Genomic DNA, 9,144 nt, shown 5'->3' with positions numbered 1-9,144 from the left:
AAGGAGACAGGTTGAGACAATTGAACCATTGGATTGTGTATGTGTGCCCTCAGAGGGTGAATGGGAAAGACAAAAGATTTAAGTGCCTTTGAACAGGTTGTGGTAGTAGGTGCCAGGCGCACCGGTTTGAGGATGTGAAGACCTGCAACGCTGCTGGGTTTCCCATGTGTATCAAGAATGGTCCACCATCCAATTGACTTCCAGCGAAATTGGAGCCAGCATCCCTGTGGAAAGTTTTTGACACCTTGTAGTCAATGCCCGACAAATTGAGGCTGTTCTGAGGGCAAATGGGGGTGCAACTCAATATTAGGAAGGTGTTCCTAATGTTTTGTACACTCGGTGTATATCGAGAGAATGGGATCAATGAAAGAAAGCCATCTAAATACACGCATATTCATCTCCTTTTCAGCACCAATTGTAGGCTACTGCACTAAAGTGACAGTTATTATGTATGTTGATATTATTGACGGTGGCTACCGACAGTGGCTAATATTTAATATGATAGAAAAAAAAAAAATTAAATACTGAAAAGTCCAGGCATATAATTAAAACATTCTAGAGTGCATAAATCAACCTGGTAAGTAAGGCACTAATGTCAGTGCTCTCAGGTTTCCATAGAATACAGCCTCGGCTTGGGTCTCCAAATTTCAGCCTCGCAAATTCTGAAGCCATAGGCTTAGAATTACAATTCTGAATAACGACACAGCTATTTCTACTTCACTTTGTGAAAAACAGGCCCGAAATACCTGTCATGTTGACATGTTTTTCCATTTGCTGAAATATGACTAGTTTCACATTGTCTCCAGCGATCATAAGACAGATCTGAAACAATTGTAATTTATATTTACAATTCCCTTAACCAGACAGCTTGCTCATTTAAATAGATCATATCAATACCTCTTATCAATTGGTAAATAACAGTGCATGGAGAATGGTGTTATTCCTATCAGGAAAAATACACTATACAGTGCATTCAAACCCCTTCCGTTTTTCCACATTTAGTTACATTTCAGCCTTATTCTAAAAAGGATAACATTATTTGTTCCCTCATCAATCTACACACAATACCCCATAATGACAAACTGAACACGTACCACGCTGCACCTTGGTCCTCACCTTCTTCCACCAACAGCCGTTACAGAACTACCCACCACCAAAGGACCAACAGCATGGTAAGGAGGAGCAGCGCTATCTGGGGAAATGGATATGGGAGGAGATATTGGAAGGCAATGGACCCTGGGCACAGGCTGGGGAGTATCGCCATCCACAGGAGGAACTGGAGGCAGCTAAGGCTGAGCGGCAACACTACGAGGAGGTGGCACGGCTGGAAAGGAAGCCCGTGAGGCAGACCCAAAAAACATTTTGGGGGGGGTCACACGGGGAGTGTGGCAGTCAGGATTCAGACCTGAGCCAACTGCCCGTGCTTACCGTAAGGAGCCAAGGATGGAACCAGAGCCAGTCAGGGTGGAATTGGAGGTGAGTGAATGGGGCAAAGCAGAGACAGTGAAGGAGTTAATGGGGAGATTGGAGGAGAGAGTTATGAGGGAGTTGCTGTGTTGGTGCATGAGGCACAACATCCGCCCGATGGAGCGTGTCCGGGATTTGATGTCACCTGGGTCAGCTCTCCATACTCGTCCTGAGGTGCGTGCTAGCCGTCTGGTGAAGACTGTGCCAGCCCCACGCACCAGGCCTCCTGTGCGCCTCCCTAGCCCTGCACATCCTGTGCCAGCTCGGCGCTACAGCTCTCCAAGACGTGCTTACCATGGCATCGTACTGGTCAGGCACCGTGTTATGCGGTGGAGAGCACGGTGTCTCCAGTACGCGTTCTTAGCCCGGTGCGCTACATCTCAGCTCCCCGCATCTGCCGGGCTAGGGTGAGGATCCAGCCAGGATGGATGGTGCCAGCCCTGCTCTCTCTCCAGACTTCCTCCAGAGTAAGGTGTATGGAATGTGTCATCAGACAGGGGAACTCCAGATTAAGGAGTGTGGAATGTGTCATCAGACAGGGGAACTCCAGAGTAAGGAGTGTGGAATGTGTCATCAGACAGGGGAACTCCAGAGTAAGGAGTGTGGAATGTGTAATCAGACAGGAGAACTCCAGAGTAAGGAGTATGGAATGTGTAATCAGACAGGAGAACTCCAGAGTAAGGAGTATGGAATGTGTCATCAGACAAGGGAACTCTAGATTAAGGAGTATGGAATGTGTCATCAGACAAGGGAACTCTAGATTAAGGAGTATGGAATGTGTCATCAGACAAGGGAACTCCAGAATAAGGAGTATGGAATGTGTCATCAGACAGGGGAACTCCAGAGTAAGGAGTGTGGAATGTGTAATCAGACAGGAGAACTCTAGAGTAAGGAGTATGGAATGTGTAATCAGAGAGGAGAACTCCAGAGTAAGGAGTATGGAATGTGTCATCAGGCAGGAGAACTCCAGAGTAAGGAGTATAGAATGTGTCATCAGACAGGAGAACTCCAGAGTAAGGAGTATGGATTGTGTCATCAGACAGAACTCCAGAGTAAGGAGTATGGAATGTGTAATCAGACAGGAGAACTCCAGAGTAAGGAGTATGGAATGGTGTCATCAGACAGGGGATCTCCAGAATAAGGAGTATGGAATGTGTCACCATACAGGGGAACTCCAGATTAAGGAGTATGGAATGTGTCACCATACAGGGGAACTCCAGAGTAAGGAGTGTGGAATGTGTCATCAGACAGGAGAACTCCAGAGTAAGGAGTATGGAATGTGTCACCATACAGGGGAACTCCAGAGTAAGGAGTATGGAATGTGTCATCAGACAGGGGAACTCCAGAATAAGGAGTCTGGAATGTGTCATCAGACAGGGGAACTCCAGAATAAGGAGTATGGAATGTGTAATCAGACAGGGGAACTCCAGAATAAGGAGTATGGAATGTGTCACCATACAGGGGAACTCCAGAGTAAGGAGTATGGAATGTGTCATCAGACAGGGGAACTCCAGAATAAGGAGTATGGAATGTGTCATCAGACAGGGGAACTCCAGAATAAGGAGTATGGAATGTGTCATCAGACAGGGGAACTCCAGAGTAAGGAGTATGGAATGTGTAATCAGACAGGGGAACTCCAGAATAAGGAGTATGGAATGTGTCACCATACAGGGGAACTCCAGAGTAAGGAGTATGGAATGTGTCATCAGACAGGGGAACTCCAGAGTAAGGAGTATGGAATGTGTCATCAGACAGGGGAACTCCAGAATAAGGAGTATGGAATGTGTCATCAGACAAGGGAACTCTAGATTAAGGAGTATGGAATGTGTCATCAGACAAGGGAACTCTAGACTAAGGAGTATGGAATGTGTCACCATACAGGGGAACTCCAGAGTAAGGAGTATGGAATGTGTCATCAGACAGGAGAACTCCAGATTAAGGAGTATGGAATGTGTCATCAGACAGGGGAACTCCAGAGTAAGGAGTATGGAATGTGTCATCAGACAGGAGAACTCCAGATTAAGGAGTATGGAATTTGTCATCAGACAGGGGAACTCCAGATTAAGGAGTGTGGAATGTGTCATCAGACAGGGGAACTCCAGAGTAAGGAGTGTGGAATGTGTAATCAGACAGGAGAACACCAGAGTAAGGAGTATGGAATTTGTAATCAGAGAGGAGAACTCCAGAGTAAGGAGTATGGAATGTGTCATCAGACAGGAGAACTGCAGAGTAAGGAGTATGGAATGTGTCATCAGACAGGGGAACTCCAGATGAAGGAGTATGGAATGTGTCATCAGACAGTAGAACTCCAGACTAAGGAGTATGGAATGTGTCATAAGACAGGAGAACTCCAGAGTAAGGAGTATGGAATGTGTCATCAGACAGGGGAACTCCAGATGAAGGAGTATGGAATGTGTCATAAGACAGGAGAACTCCAGAGTAAGGTGTATGGAATGTGTAATCAGACAGGAGAACTCTAGAGTAAGGAGTATGGAATGTGTCATCAGACAGTAGAACTCCAGACTAAGGAGTATGGAATGTGTCATCAGACAGGGGAACTCCAGATGAAGGAGTATGGAATGTGTCATCAGACAGTAGAACTCCAGACTAAGGAGTATGGAATGTGTCATAAGACAGGGGAACTCCAGATTAAGGAGTATGGAATGTGTCATCAGACAGTAGAACTCCAGACTAAGGAGTATGGAATGTGTCATCAGACAGGGGAACTCCAGAGTAAGGAGTATGGAATGTGTCATCAGACAGGGAACTCCAGATTAAGGAGTGTGGAATGTGTCATCAGACAGGAGAACTCCAGAGTAAGGAGTGTGGAATGTGTCATCAGACAGGAGAACTCCAGAGTAAGGAGTATGGAATGTGTCATCAGACAGAACTCCAGAGTAAGGAGTATGGAATGTGTCATCAGACAGGGGAACTCCAGATTAAGGAGTGTGGAATGTGTCATCAGACAGGGGAACTCCAGAGTAAGGAGTGTGGAATGTGTCATCAGACAGGGGAACTCCAGAGTAAGGAGTGTGGAATGTGTAATCAGACAGGAGAACTCCAGAGTAAGGAGTATGGAATGTGTAATCAGACAGGAGAACTCCAGAGTAAGGAGTATGGAATGTGTCATCAGACAAGGGAACTCTAGATTAAGGAGTATGGAATGTGTCATCAGACAAGGGAACTCTAGATTAAGGAGTATGGAATGTGTCATCAGACAAGGGAACTCCAGAGTAAGGAGTGTGGAATGTGTAATCAGACAGGAGAACTCCAGAGTAAGGAGTATGGAATGTGTAATCAGAGAGGAGAACTCCAGAGTAAGGAGTATGGAATGTGTCATCAGGCAGGATAACTCCAGAGTAAGGAGTATAGAATGTGTCATCAGACAGGAGAACTCCAGAGTAAGGAGTATGGATTGTGTCATCAGACAGAACTCCAGAGTAAGGAGTATGGAATGTGTCATCAGACAGGGGAACTCAGAGTAAGGAGTATGGAATGTGTAATCAGACAGGGGAACTCAGAGTAAGGAGTATGGAATGTGTCATCAGACAGGGGAACTCCAGATTAAGGAGTGTGGAATGTGTAATCAGACAGGAGAACTCCAGAGTAAGGAGTATGGAATGTGTAATCAGACAGGAGAACTCCAGAGTAAGGAGTATGGAATGGTGTCATCAGACAGGGGATCTCCAGAATAAGGAGTATGGAATGTGTCACCATACAGGGGAACTCCAGATTAAGGAGTATGGAATGTGTCACCATACAGGGGAACTCCAGAGTAAGGAGTGTGGAATGTGTCATCAGACAGGAGAACTCCAGAGTAAGGAGTATGGAATGTGTCACCATACAGGGGAACTCCAGAGTAAGGAGTATGGAATGTGTCATCAGACAGGGGAACTCCAGAATAAGGAGTCTGGAATGTGTCATCAGACAGGGGAACTCCAGAATAAGGAGTATGGAATGTGTAATCAGACAGGGGAACTCCAGAATAAGGAGTATGGAATGTGTCACCATACAGGGGAACTCCAGAGTAAGGAGTATGGAATGTGTCATCAGACAGGGGAACTCCAGAATAAGGAGTATGGAATGTGTCATCAGACAGGGGAACTCCAGAATAAGGAGTATGGAATGTGTCATCAGACAGGGGAACTCCAGAGTAAGGAGTATGGAATGTGTAATCAGACAGGGGAACTCCAGAATAAGGAGTATGGAATGTGTCACCATACAGGGGAACTCCAGAGTAAGGAGTATGGAATGTGTCATCAGACAGGGAACTCCAGAGTAAGGAGTATGGAATGTGTCATCAGACAGGGAACTCCAGAATAAGGAGTATGGAATGTGTCATCAGACAAGGGAACTCTAGATTAAGGAGTATGGAATGTGTCATCAGACAAGGGAACTCTAGACTAAGGAGTATGGAATGTGTCACCATACAGGGGAACTCCAGAGTAAGGAGTATGGAATGTGTCATCAGACAGGAGAACTCCAGATTAAGGAGTATGGAATGTGTCATCAGACAGGGGAACTCCAGAGTAAGGAGTATGGAATGTGTCATCAGACAGGAGAACTCCAGATTAAGGAGTATGGAATTTGTCATCAGACAGGGGAACTCCAGATTAAGGAGTGTGGAATGTGTCATCAGACAGGGAACTCCAGAGTAAGGAGTGTGGAATGTGTAATCAGACAGGAGAACACCAGAGTAAGGAGTATGGAATTTGTAATCAGAGAGGAGAACTCCAGAGTAAGGAGTATGGAATGTGTCATCAGACAGGAGAACTGCAGAGTAAGGAGTATATAATGTGTCATAAGACAGGAGAACTCCAGAGTAAGGAGTATGGATTGTGTCATCAGACAGGAGAACTCCAGAGTAAGGAGTATGGAATGTGTCATCAGACAGGGAACTCCAGATGAAGGAGTATGGAATGTGTCATCAGACAGTAGAACTCCAGACTAAGGAGTATGGAATGTGTCATAAGACAGGAGAACTCCAGAGTAAGGAGTATGGAATGTGTCATCAGACAGGGAACTCCAGATGAAGGAGTATGGAATGTGTCATAAGACAGGAGAACTCCAGAGTAAGGTGTATGGAATGTGTAATCAGACAGGAGAACTCTAGAGTAAGGAGTATGGAATGTGTCATCAGACAGTAGAACTCCAGACTAAGGAGTATGGAATGTGTCATCAGACAGGGGAACTCCAGATGAAGGAGTATGGAATGTGTCATCAGACAGTAGAACTCCAGACTAAGGAGTATGGAATGTGTCATAAGACAGGGGAACTCCAGATTAAGGAGTATGGAATGTGTCATCAGACAGTAGAACTCCAGACTAAGGAGTATGGAATGTGTCATCAGACAGGGGAACTCCAGAGTAAGGAGTATGGAATGTGTCATCAGACAGGGGAACTCCAGATTAAGGAGTGTGGAATGTGTCATCAGACAGGAGAACTCCAGAGTAAGGAGTGTGGAATGTGTCATCAGACAGGAGAACTCCAGAGTAAGGAGTATGGAATGTGTCATCAGACAGAACTCCAGAGTAAGGAGTATGGAATGTGTCATCAGACAGGGGAACTCCAGATTAAGGAGTGTGGAATGTGTCATCAGACAGGGGAACTCCAGAGTAAGGAGTGTGGAATGTGTCATCAGACAGGGGAACTCCAGAGTAAGGAGTGTGGAATGTGTAATCAGACAGGAGAACTCCAGAGTAAGGAGTATGGAATGTGTAATCAGACAGGAGAACTCCAGAGTAAGGAGTATGGAATGTGTCATCAGACAAGGGAACTCTAGATTAAGGAGTATGGAATGTGTCATCAGACAAGGGAACTCTAGATTAAGGAGTATGGAATGTGTCATCAGACAAGGGAACTCCAGAGTAAGGAGTGTGGAATGTGTAATCAGACAGGAGAACTCCAGAGTAAGGAGTATGGAATGTGTAATCAGAGAGGAGAACTCCAGAGTAAGGAGTATGGAATGTGTCATCAGGCAGGAGAACTCCAGAGTAAGGAGTATAGAATGTGTCATCAGACAGGAGAACTCCAGAGTAAGGAGTATGGATTGTGTCATCAGACAGAACTCCAGAGTAAGGAGTATGGAATGTGTCATCAGACAGGGGAACTCAGAGTAAGGAGTATGGAATGTGTAATGAGACAGGGGAACTCAGAGTAAGGAGTATGGAATGTGTCATCAGACAGGGGAACTCCAGATTAAGGAGTGTGGAATGTGTAATCAGACAGGAGAACTCCAGAGTAAGGAGTATGGAATGTGTAATCAGACAGGAGAACTCCAGAGTAAGGAGTATGGAATGGTGTCATCAGACAGGGGATCTCCAGAATAAGGAGTATGGAATGTGTCACCATACAGGGGAACTCCAGATTAAGGAGTATGGAATGTGTCACCATACAGGGGAACTCCAGAGTAAGGAGTGTGGAATGTGTCATCAGACAGGAGAACTCCAGAGTAAGGAGTATGGAATGTGTCACCATACAGGGGAACTCCAGAGTAAGGAGTATGGAATGTGTCATCAGACAGGGGAACTCCAGAATAAGGAGTCTGGAATGTGTCATCAGACAGGGGAACTCCAGAATAAGGAGTATGGAATGTGTAATCAGACAGGGGAACTCCAGAATAAGGAGTATGGAATGTGTCACCATACAGGGGAACTCCAGAGTAAGGAGTATGGAATGTGTCATCAGACAGGGGAACTCCAGAATAAGGAGTATGGAATGTGTCATCAGACAGGGGAACTCCAGAATAAGGAGTATGGAATGTGTCATCAGACAGGGGAACTCCAGAGTAAGGAGTATGGAATGTGTCATCAGACAAGGGAACTCTAGATTAAGGAGTATGGAATGTGTCATCAGACAAGGGAACTCTAGACTAAGGAGTATGGAATGTGTCACCATACAGGGGAACTCCAGAGTAAGGAGTATGGAATGTGTCATCAGACAGGAGAACTCCAGATTAAGGAGTATGGAATGTGTCATCAGACAGGGGAACTCCAGAGTAAGGAGTATGGAATGTGTCATCAGACAGGAGAACTCCAGATTAAGGAGTATGGAATTTGTCATCAGACAGGGGAACTCCAGATTAAGGAGTGTGGAATGTGTCATCAGACAGGGGAACTCCAGAGTAAGGAGTGTGGAATGTGTAATCAGACAGGAGAACACCAGAGTAAGGAGTATGGAATTTGTAATCAGAGAGGAGAACTCCAGAGTAAGGAGTATGGAATGTGTCATCAGACAGGAGAACTGCAGAGTAAGGAGTATATAATGTGTCATAAGACAGGAGAACTCCAGAGTAAGGAGTATGGATTGTGTCATCAGACAGGAGAACTCCAGAGTAAGGAGTATGGAATGTGTCATCAGACAGGGGAACTCCAGATGAAGGAGTATGGAATGTGTCATCAGACAGTAGAACTCCAGACTAAGGAGTATGGAATGTGTCATAAGACAGGAGAACTCCAGAGTAAGGAGTATGGAATGTGTCATCAGACAGGGGAACTCCAGATGAAGGAGTATGGAATGTGTCATCAGACAGTAGAACTCCAGACTAAGGAGTATGGAATGTGTCATAAGACAGGAGAACTCCAGAGTAAGGTGTATGGAATGTGTAATCAGACAGGAGAACTCTAGAGTAAGGAGTATGGAATGTGTCATCAGACAGTAGAACTCCAGACTAAGGAG

This window comes from Oncorhynchus nerka, linkage group LG24 (assembly GCF_034236695.1).
Source record: "Oncorhynchus nerka isolate Pitt River linkage group LG24, Oner_Uvic_2.0, whole genome shotgun sequence".
Taxonomy (NCBI): Eukaryota; Metazoa; Chordata; class Actinopteri; order Salmoniformes; family Salmonidae; genus Oncorhynchus; species Oncorhynchus nerka.
The sequence above is the reverse complement of the archived record's forward strand: the minus strand, read 5'-3'. Positions refer to the sequence as shown.